Here is a 12363-nt window from a genome sequence, read left to right on the forward strand (position 1 = left end):
GGACATTACTTTCCCTGAATCTTTTTTATGCTTTTATCTTGTTCTTTCAACTATTCTTGCTCACAACTTTTTTTGTTTGTTTGTTTTTTAAATAACTGAAACATCTTGCCCATTCACCACTCTAGACTGTTCATGTGCAAAAGTCTATTCCTGTTTCATTTCCTGTCAACCTTACTATCGCTGCCATATCACTTCAAATAATCTCAACTATATTCCAAACTCTTTTGTCCAATTATCCTTCCACTACTCCCACCTGGAACTCCGTAACTAAGTATGAAGTGCCAGTATCCTATTCTCTCTTACCTCCAGAGAGGCTGTGGTTTGACTCTGAAAAAAAAAAAAAAAAAAGAATAGGTATTGTTTCTTCCAAAATTTTGATTATTCTTGCTATCTATCCATGTTTTTCTAGTCAATTACTCATTCTCCACAGTAAGTCTTTCAAAACTTCAAACCCTCACCTCTCTCCTTATTGTCATTCAGGGAAAGGAATTCCTAATACTTTCACAATGGAATAAGACCAAAAGCTTCACATTCAGTATGAAATATATCACTACCCACTTCCTTAGGGAAAGTTCGTCAGCCTGAAGGGATGCAGGAAAAACCCTTCTGTTCAAGAACTCCCACTGATACAAGACAAGGTTTGACTGCCATGTGGAAGAGAGGTGACACAAAGCTAGCTTTCACTCTGCTCTCTGCCCTGAGTATGAAGAAGTGTGAAGAAGTGTTGTCTATCACTCGGGAGGTGCAGAAATGCTGAGAACGACATACCCTTGAGGTTCAGATGCACAGGGCCTGCCTAAGCCTTTGACTAAACAGAAGAATGAAGAAACGCCCCCTTATGTACAGCACAGGGAATATAGGCGTTATTTTATAACAACTTTATATGGACTCTAATCTGTAAAAATATCAAATCTCTATGTTGTACACCTGAAACTAATGAACTATTGTAAACCAACTATACTTCAATTAAAAAAAAAAAAAAAGAAACACCTCCTGCCCTGCTTCTGGTCCATTTACTGAGTAACCAACAAGAGCAGCCTACCACTGGAGAAGGATAAAAGAGAAGATACCATCTCCTCTTTATGTTACAAGTGTGCAAAGCCTGCCAAAAGATGACAGTGAAAGAACACTGAAAAATCCCCATAATAGACTTCAAACTAACCCCAAGGTAAAGGCAGCCCCGGAATGTGAAGCCTGTTGTACACTGAAGGTAACTGTACTAAAAGCAAAACCCTAAACCGTTCAGCTGCTGACTAGATTGACTTATTCCCTACACTAACAGTCTGACAGAAGATATGGTATGACTATTTCCAAGCAGAAATATAATATTCATAAGTCTTTAGTCTTTTTTTTTTGTACACAATGTTCAAAATTCAATTAAAAAGTGCAGAATTTGTAAAAAAATCAAGATAACAAAACTAGATTCATGATTAAAAGTTAAAATAGTCTCAGATGCAGAGACATACAAAATGCTGAAACTATAAGAATGTTGGCTTTAAAATAACTATATTTAATATGTTAAATGTTTTAGTGAAAAATGTAAACAGCAAGCATGAGCAAATGGTGAATTTTAGCATACAGATGGAATCCATAAAAAGAAGCCAAATAAAAACACAGTATCAGAAATGAAAAATCCCTTAATGAGTTAATCAACAAGATGAACACAGCAGAGGAAATAATCACTGAACTCGAAGATGTAAATATGCATAGTACCCAAAATGAAATAAAACACACAATGCAAACAAATAGAACAGAGCATTCAAGTGTTGTAGGAATATATCAAACAGTCTAACATATGTTTCACTGGAGTTTAGGAAGGGGAAAATGAATAGATCAAAAGAATTATTTCAGTAGAAAGTAGCCAATAATTTCCAAAATAAATGAAAGCCCACAAATTTATTTAAACCTAGAGAACCACAAATAAATATTCACCTAAGTAGGCACAAGATGATCAAGCTGCTGGAAAACAAAATTTAAGAGAAAATCTTGAAGACAGCAGAGAATAAAGAAACTTACCTACAGAGGAGCAAAGAGAGGACCACAGCAAATTTCTTGTCAGAAACTATGTAAGCAGAAGAGAATATCAATGTCAAGGGAGAAAAAGTCATCTTGGAATTCTGAACACAGAAAAATTGTCTTTCAAAAACTTCAGGCAAAATACTTTTTCAGAAAAAAAGCTGGGAGAGTCTATTACCAATGCACTTGTACTACAAGAAATGTTGAAGAAGTTATTCTGGCAGAAGAAATATGATACCAGATGAAAATGTGCTTCTACAGAAAAGAATGAAGAGCACCAGAAATCATAAAAATTGGAGTATATATTTAAAATCTCATTTAAAATGTTTAATTGCTAATAAATTGACTAAACAAAACAGAAAGAATATATTATGAGGTTTATGACATATAAAGAAATAAAATGTGTAAGGATAATAGTACAAAGAACTTGAAGGAGAAAATGAAAGTCTAATGTAAGTTTTCTTTAACTACATGAGAGATGGTATAACATTCTCTGAAAGTAGACTGTAATAAGTTAAATTTGCAATATTTAAATCTCAAAGCAACTTCTAAAAATAAAATAATTCGCTAAAGCCAATAATGGAGAAAAGATATATAATCATAAGAAATACCCAATCTGAAGGAAAGCAGGAAAAATACAATATAATGCTGATTGACGTTATTTCTCTCCAAATTTATATATAATGGACTGTATATGAAAGAGAAAATAGATTAATGTTTGCCTTAGCATTATTATCAGCAGCAATTCTAACCTTATAGTGTCAGGAAAACTTGGGGTTAAGTCCAAGTTCTGCCTCTTCTGAGCTGTGTAATAATTTGTCAAATTCTTAGCTTCTCATACTTACTCTTGTTCTTCTTATATGAGAGGCCTTTTAATCTCCATCTTGAAATTGTGTAATTTTTTATTATTATACTATAGATATTGAGTATCAGAAGCTGAAAATCCTCATTATTTTTTTCCTGTAATTACACACTAACTTGCCTTCAACATGCTGCCTTTACCACACTCCAAATCAGCACATTTAAGTAACAGCATTTTGAAATAAATTTGGTTAACATAGCCATATTATAGTGTGTTTTATCTAAAGTCTTGCTATTGCCTAGCCAATATCAGTGTACATATGTAGTGGGAAATTATTTGTAACCGGGCAAATATCATGTTGCCTCATTATTTAACCAGTACAGACGTCAAAGGAAATATTTGTTGGAGCTCAGACAGGACCTTCAGTAACAAAAAAACTTGATGTGGCAAAAAAAAGAGTCAGGGTTTTGATCTCAGAAAGCAAATGTAGATCTTTTTTAATTTTCCCCAAAGACTGAATTAAAACTATTAATATGTTATACAGATTTTAATAAACTAGATGCTTATTTACTGCTTTGTAATGGAGAGGAAAGCTGTAACTTCCAAGTGACTGGAGTGCAACATTTTTTTTTTCAGACGGCACTTTCTCCATTCTCCAAATTTTCAACAGAATATGATAACAGAAGCAAAGAACGGGCTTTGATTTTTACACGTGCCCGTTATTAGAGCAAATATATTTAATATATCATGAATAATGCTTAATTCGACTATTGCAAAAAAAAAAAAAAAAAAAAAGAAAGAAAAAAGTAAAAGAAACATCCCTGCCCTCTGTGAGAGGCCCCCAAAGATATCTAGGTCCTAAACCCTGGATTCTGTGAATGTTATAAAACTATAAAAACATGGCCAAAGGACTTTGCAGATGTGATAAAATTAAGATCTTGAAATGTGTAAATCATCCCTTATTACATGAGTAGGCCCTGGATGTAATCAGAAGTACCTTTAAAAGAGAAAGGCGGGCTTCCCTGTGGCGCAGTGGTTGAGAGTCTGCCTGCCAATGCAGGGTACACAGGTTCGAGCCCTGGTCTGGGAAGATCCCACATGCCGCGGAGCAATTGGGCCCGTGAGCCACAACTACTGAGCCTGCGCGTCTGGAGCCTGTGCTCCGCAACAAGAGAGGCCGCGACAGTGAGAGGCCCGCGCACCGCGATGAAGAGTGGCCCCCACTTGCCGCAACTAGAGAAAGCCCTCGCACAGAAACGAAGACCCAACACAGCCATAAATAAATAAATAAATAACCCATTAACTTTAAAAAAAAAAAAAAAAGAAGGGCTTCAGGCAACTTGACACAGCAGAAGACAATGCAACAACAACAGCAGACAGAGATTTGGAGAGCTACACTGCTTACTTGAAGATGAAGGAAAAGACAAGAGGTAAGGAAGACAGCTCTATAAACTGGAAAAGACAAGGAAACCCAGTCTCTCCTTAGACATTTCAGAGACAGCATGGCCCAGCTGACACCTTGATTTCAGCACAGTGAAACTGATTTCAGAATAGTGACCTCCAGAATTGTGAGATAGTAAATATGTGTTTAAGATAATAAGTATGTATATAAGATAATAAATGAGTGTTAACACAAAGCTTGTGGTAATTTGTTATAGCAGCCATAGGAAAATAATGTACTCCCTGCCCCCCCGAAAATAAATAACAAGTAGAATTCTCATGCCTGTAAGAGTGAGTGTGCCTCCTCTTGATAGGCTAGAAATATAGTCATACAAATTTTAATTGGGGATTTTCTCTTCTAAAGTTCATGTTTGTTGTACATATTGTTAACCAGATTTGCCTTAAATTTTTTCAATAAAATAATTGTTTTTGAAGAATGCATTCTCCATATACTTGGAAGTTTATAACTCTAATTTAAGAGAAATCTCTTAAAGATATTAGTTTGTCGATGACTGAGTCTATCCAATTTGTGTAGTAACTTGCTAGTCTTATTTTCAGGAAATCACCTCTTTTCAATGTGGTCCAAAATTAGGGAGAGCTGACAATTTTATTGTACTTCCCAAGCAGTAAAATTGTTGCATTTGTATTTTTACATTTTCCAAGTATTTCATAGTAATAAACTCAACTGATATTTTTGTCAATGTAAGATACGCATGACAACCAGTATTATTATAACTAAAAAGACAACTCAGTCCAGAGGAAGACTTAGCCATTTAGTCACTTGGCTCGTTAATGTGTTATATCTGTGTCAAGACCTTGAATCTCTGTCTCTAGTAAGTAGTACTAGTTACTAGTTACTTTCCTATGCACCACCTAATGCATCAAAACCTGAATTTCATGCCTAAGCATGACATAAAGATTCAGAGTGGCATGATCAGTTTATACTACTAACTAGATATGATGCCACATATAGGTACTAGTACATGACTCAGGAACTAAAGGATCAATTTATTTTATGTTAACAGGAGTTACTGTTTTCTAATGCCAGATACAAAGCATGTATGACATAAACAGTGTTCCAACATAAATATATTTCCTATTTTAAAAAATTATAAAAGTGAAACATTAAAAGGGATTAATAAATTGTTTTCAGAAATTTGAAATTAGGCATATCTCATTCAAAATAATATGCTATTCCTATTATATTAGAGCAAGAAAACATACCCAATAGTATTAATTAAATCAAAGTGTTTCACACTTTCAAAAAATCTCCACTTAGGTGTAAAAAGAGCATTAAAAATGTAAATTGAAGGTAAGTATGCAATAAAATTAAAAATAAGTTTTGAGATTAACTGTCAAGAAATAATAGTCAATAAAGTGATTGCGTTATCTTATATGAAACTGTGGTTTGGCATTTCAAATAACTTTTATGATGGTATCAACATTAACTTAAATGTAACTTTAAAGAGTGAGTCAGAAGTAATGAGAAAAAGCACTTAGTTATGATTATTAGCTAACCATCTGGATGTTATGTTTGAAAATAGACCTTTTATTTACTAACAACAACAGCATAATGATCACAAAATCTGGCTTGGCCTAACTGCTTATGACGCTGATAAAACTGCAATGATGTTCATATTACAATCATAAAATTACAGTGAATTAGAAATGAGAAATTATGGATGAAACAGTATTAAACATTTGGTGATGATAAAAAATTATAAAAACAATTGTCAATGCATATTCATGCCAAGCCTGAATTGAAGATTTTAATAATAACAATACAAATAACAATAACTCATTTTATGAGTCAGACTGAAATTAGCGCCAGTTCACCTGCATTATTATACTTAATCCTTACTATCCTCACATTGTAAACAAACTCTTTAATACATTTTCCCAAATATTTGACAGAGTTGTGATTCAATTTGAATATCTGACTCAAAATCCCATCTCTTTTCCTTATAACAAATGTCTCTATGTTAATCTCTAACTTTATTTTTACTCTTTACTCTGTTGTGTCTTTATATAATGATGAATTTATGTGTTCATTAAAATTATATATATATATCACTCTCTTTATCTCTAAAATGGAAAATATGGAATAATTTTAATATTTAATTAAAATTAACTAATGTTTATCAAGTTTACCAAACAAACAAACAAAAACCAAGCCATTGTTCCTTCTCAGGATTCTTAATCTACCTTGCCAAAGTATGAATATGTAAAGTGGGTAGAGATTTGTGAGAATGCTGGAAACAGACACAATAAATTGCAAATAATATAATTTGTATTCCTTATGAATAAAATGCTATTCATTCACAATAGAAAAATATTAAATGGAGGGTTAAAAAGTATTTTTATATTAGATAATGTGGTAGTTATCTGTTGTATTTCCTCCCCCCATTTATTCTACCTTCTCCTGCTAACAATTCCTCTGACAAACATAGTCTAACCCCTCTAGGGTAGGCACCTGATTAGCACGGAACAATATACCGTGTTCCCCTGCCTCAGTGATTTGCTGGAAATGCACATATGATCCAATTAAAGGTGGAGGCAAACGTTGTCATGATGCATTTGGGGGAATGTTGGAAGAGTCACACTTCGTCTGCTTGTGTTAGATTTGACATGTAAGATTGTATTGCCCCTATTTTTCCCCAACATGGTGCCTAAAAATGAAATTAACTTGGAGAACATCACAGCAATACAGAACTGCAAAACAGAAGAACTCACAGAATAAATAAAATTTCTAAAAAACAATTTCAGAATCAGGTAATGCAAACTGAAAGAAATCCAGTCAATTATGAAGTTTATTAAAGTACATGTAGAAAAGATGATGCAGAGCAAATGAACCTCTTTATATGCAGGCAGGAACATTCATAGTAATTCAGGGAAATGAATGGTGTATCAAAACTACAAATATATTATAGACATTAGAAACCTGTGTGTGATGAGAACCACGGAGACTATATATCTATATTTACAGTTACCAAGATAATGACAAAGGTAGAATTATAAACACCTTAAAATTGATTAATAAATTAGCAGCAGTAAAAGAACAAAAGACTTTATTGAACAATATCATAATAAATGTTCCATGGTGGGCTTTCTTACCTCATCTTTATCTGAGTCTTTTATATGAAAGAAAATCTAGATAAACTTCAACCTGAAATTTCCTTTGGTACCATATCCAGTGGGCTGTGTGATAGAAAAATTTATTGTGGCAGTTTATTTCTCCACCAACAAAGATCTCAAATTTCAAAGAGAAAGAGAGTCATAATTACACTAGTCAGGGTTCACTTCCATGAATAGAGAGCATTGACATTTTAAGCAGAAATGTGTTTGAAATAGAGAATTAGAAACTTGAGGATGGGCTTGACAGAAGTAACTCCCAGTATAGCACAGGATGGGTTTCTAGAGATATCCAATGAGACTTCTAGAATTCTACCATGGAAATGCTACCTCTACTACAAAGAGAAAGGCACAGACTTTAGACGTGCCCGACCTAGATTTCAAATAGATCAGCAATTGGGAAGGAGATGAAAGACCTGCACACTGGAAAGCCATAATATTGATGGAAAAATTTGAAGAAGAGAGAAATAAATGGAAAGATATTCTGTGCTCATGGATTGGAAGAATTAATAAATATTGTTAAAACGTCCACACATCCAAAGCAATCTATAGATTCAAGGGAATCCTATCAATATTCCAGTGGCATTTTTTACAGAAATAGAGCAAACAATTGTTAAATTAGTATGCAAGCACATTGATTGTTAGAGTGAGACCTATCACAATAGAAAATGCCAGGTGGAACCCTTTAAATATGCCTCTCATCATTCCCAGAGAAGAAATATGTAATAAAACATCTATTACATCTGGGGAAGGGAATGAGCATGATCCTAAAAATCTTAAGGACTTCAAGACTTGTAGTCTCTATCATATCACATTCAGTTCACAAGTCTGGCCCCTTCAAATATTGAATTAATAATAGTAAATGATAATGAACAAAAGTAACTAAATAGGAATCTCAATTGCACTTGCCGTACCAAATTTTGTTATTTTTTACCAACAGAATTTTTGATATTTGGTAGGTAGCAATTAATAAAAGAAATGTGTGTTATTTTCAATACCCATCAGAAAGAAAGATAAAAAGTAAATTACATCACATGCAACACACAACAGTAGTAATTTACTCCCTTGCCCCAGAACTATGTTAATTCTTTTCTACTCTATCACAAAATAGTCTGAAGAGACCTGGACCAACAGAACATTCTTTAAAACATTACAGAGGTTCACCATACTTATGATATCATGTTAATTGGACCTGATAAGCAAGATAGGGCAAGTACTCTGGATGTCTTGTTAGGAATATGTGCCCTAGATAGGGACAGCTAAATCCTAAAACATTATTGAAGTATCCAGAGTCCAGTGCTCTGTATAATATTTGCACATCTCCTCCAAAGTGAAGAAGAGATTATTGCTCCTTAAATCTCCTACCACTTAGAAAGAAGTACACTATTTGTTAGATATTTTGGGGTTTTGGAACTGCATATTTTACTTCCAGCATTTATTGGGTGATGTGGAATGCTGCTAGTCTTGAGTGGATCTCAGAGCAAGAGAGAGCACTTCAGCAGGTCAAGGTCATAGCACAAGCTCTTTTGCTGCATGGGCTATATGAGATTTACATTATGCACTCTTAGGGTACTAGAGCAAGGCCATGCCTTTGGGAGAAGAAGATTACATATCATTTGAAATGCAGGAACTGGTATGGTACTAGGTCTGGGTAGAGACTGAGCTTTTGCCCATTAGACATAAAGTGACCATATGGTCATAATTACCCATCATGTGGTGGATGTTATCAGACTGAACAAGTTGCAATGTCTGATGGGCCTGCATCAATGTGCTGCATCCACGGTTGAACCTGTACACGTCTTAGGGATGTAAGTAAGCTTCATATACAAGTGACCCCCATGTCACCTGCTACTAGTACACCAAGGCCTTTTCTTTAACTCACATCTATGGAAGTCCCATGAGGAACTTCCAGAGGAGGAAAGTACCTGAGCTTTATTTATGAATGGGTTGGCTTAGTACAGAGATGGAAGCTGAAAGTGGACTTCTACTGTACTGCAGCCCCTCACAGGTGATTTGAAAGATGATTCTGCATGGAAATCTTCCCTATGGACAGAGTTTTTAGTATTCACTCTGTGTGAAGAGAAAAATAGAGGTTATTTATGGATAATGGACAGAAGCAAATGGCTCAACTGGTTGGTCAGGGTGCAGGAAGGAGAAAGATGGAAAGATTAGAGACAAGGAGACAAGATTAAGGAAGAAGAATGTGGCCAGGCCAATGAGAGGAAGAAGAAAATGTGAGAAACTTTGTATCATATATTAATGCTTACTAGAGAGCCAGAACCATACCAATTTAACTAAGTGGATAAACTAACTCACCCAGAAAATGTTGGCTGGATTCTATTCTTAGCCACTCCAGTACTCTTAGGATGGGTTCATATGTGGATTGGATGGGGTGAGCAGCGATGGAGGTTATGCATGGACCCAACACTAAGGTTCCCTTTTATTAAAACTGGTATAGCTATTGTGCAGTAAAGCAAAGCACGATAAAAGGAGGTGTGCCTGTATTTGTCTTTCTCTGTCTGACATTTCCCAACACCATCTGGTTAGGATTTCCAATTCCATGTTGAAATAAAGTGGTGAGAGGGGGCACCCATGTCTTGTTGTTGATCTTAGAGGAAGTGCTTTCAGCTTTTCACCACTGAGTATAATGTTAGCTATAGCTTATCGTATATAGGTTTTACTATGTTATGTTGCTCACGGGATATTTGGGTTTTGGAAGCTTCATATACCCGCTTATGGGATATAACATGGAATGTTGCTAGTTTTGAGTGGAACCCAGAGCAATTACTTATGCTCTGTCAAATATTAAACGCTTCCTGTGAATTTATATTCTGGGCTTTGTCTCTATCACCAGCTAGCTAGTTCTCAATTTAAATCAATTATTTTATTGTATTAGATTTAAACTTACTTAAACTAATCTCACTGTTGTAGCGATCCAAATAAATGTATGGTCAAGCAGAACTCACCTCTTTTCTTATGTGCATATCTTTGTATTTAAACTATAGTGTTTTAAATGTTTCAGTTTGATATTCATAGACTTGAGGAAGACTTTTAAATATTACAGCTGCATTCTTCCAATGGCAAATGGTTTTAGTTTGAAATACTCAGTACATAGCAATGTGCACCCCATTACGAATCTAAACAAGCTTTTCTTTTCATGTAACTGTGGAATGTGGTCTCTTCACATGTAATCTGCACAAAATTTTCACATAAAATTTTAAAATAAAGCTTGTTCATTTAAATTTTATTTCTCATATCATATCAACTAAATATCATATATTATGAATATTAATACTGTTTTGTGAAAATAAATTAATAGCTTAATTCATATTGCCATGTGAGCTTCCAAAGCTAAGGAAATTAAAAAATGAAGCATAAAGAAATATAATACAATTTAAGTATAGAGAAACATAGATTATTTTTATTATTCCTTGATTTGAAATATAAAGATTTAAAGATACATTTATTTTTTAGAAAGGAAAGTATTACTAAGATCACAGTAGAAACTGCAAGGAATGTTGAAAAATATTTAAACGTTGATTTCCATTTTCAGTTTTACCAAGTAAAGAACTTGGAACTTGTCACTTTTGTTCCTATAGCAAGTAAAAAAAAAAAAAAAAAAAAAGGACTAACTAGAAATTTAATGACTTCTTGGATCCATCAAATAATTGAGGTTTCAGGGCAAACCACCACTCTGACATCTTGAGACAGACAAATTCAGAAACACAAAGTTCCCAAGATTTACTTAGTGGGAACAGTGGTCCCTGCAATACAGAAACTGGGAACAATGTATAAATGGCTTTTTGACAAATCATTGTAGGCTGAGTGTGTACTAGCATGAAAGTGAGGAACTTCTGGGGACTACAGACATTTATGGGGGCACTGGATCTTACTGGCTTTCACTTCAGGAGCCAACCAGTATCTTCTGGGAGGGACCTAAGATAGATCCCCTTACTGCCATGGCAGAGAGAGGGGGAAATGTAGACATCCTGAAACTTTTCTCCCTAAAAAAAGTCTAGCAGACAGGGCAAAAAATTCACCACGGGAAATTCTGAAATGATATTGCATATGGGGGAAAGGAATTCTGGCCTTCTGAGCATGCTCCAGCCTTCCTATTTCATGTAAGAGGGGAAAAAAAGAAAATGTCATCAAGACGGCAAGACTTCAGGAAATAGATTAGAAACACTATAGCTAAGGAAGGAGAAAACTGTACCTCTGGAGGAGGGATAGAAACACTTGTGAAGGCCACAGCCCTGATTAACAGGCCCACTAAAACACTGAGAATTATTCAAAATTTTGAATATTGAATATTCCCCTCCCTAAAGCCTATACCACCATATCAACAAGCTTCCAGTATAGTAACAGTGAATGACAGCAGAAAGAGTTGTAAGACACAGACTGTTTTTGAGAAGCAGTACAAAAAGGAATAACAAAGCCAAGAGAAGAGATTAAACAAAGATATTAGAGGAACTTTAAGCCTCTGGCACCTGTTGTTATAGCATACAATAAAAACAGAAAAACTCCCAGCCAGATTAACAAAATTACTCACATTAGTACCCTACTTCCCTCCTCATTACCCAATGCATCATGACTAGCTTTCAATAAAAAGGTACAAAGCATTGCAAGTGCAAGAAAAATGTCTGAAGAGATGTAGCAAGAGTCAGAAAAAGACTTGGATATGACGTGATGCAGTAACTACCAAAAGGTAATTCAAAATAACTATGATCAATATATTAATGACTGTAATAGGAAAAGTGCTCAAAATGCAAAAACAGATGAGTCATGTAAGCAGAGAAATGGAATCAATAGAGAAATAAAAAGAAATGAAAGAGGATGGCATCAGTGGAATTGGTGGAGTAGTTAGTTCTTGGGGCCACCTTTCCACAGAAACAGTGAAAATGTAAGCAAAAATTTTAAAAATTAACATTTTCATAGCTCTGGAAAAGAGCTGAAAATTTACAGCAACAGAGTGA

The sequence above is a fragment of the Balaenoptera ricei genome, chromosome 5, assembly GCF_028023285.1.
Source record: "Balaenoptera ricei isolate mBalRic1 chromosome 5, mBalRic1.hap2, whole genome shotgun sequence".
Lineage (NCBI taxonomy): Eukaryota > Metazoa > Chordata > Mammalia > Artiodactyla > Balaenopteridae > Balaenoptera > Balaenoptera ricei.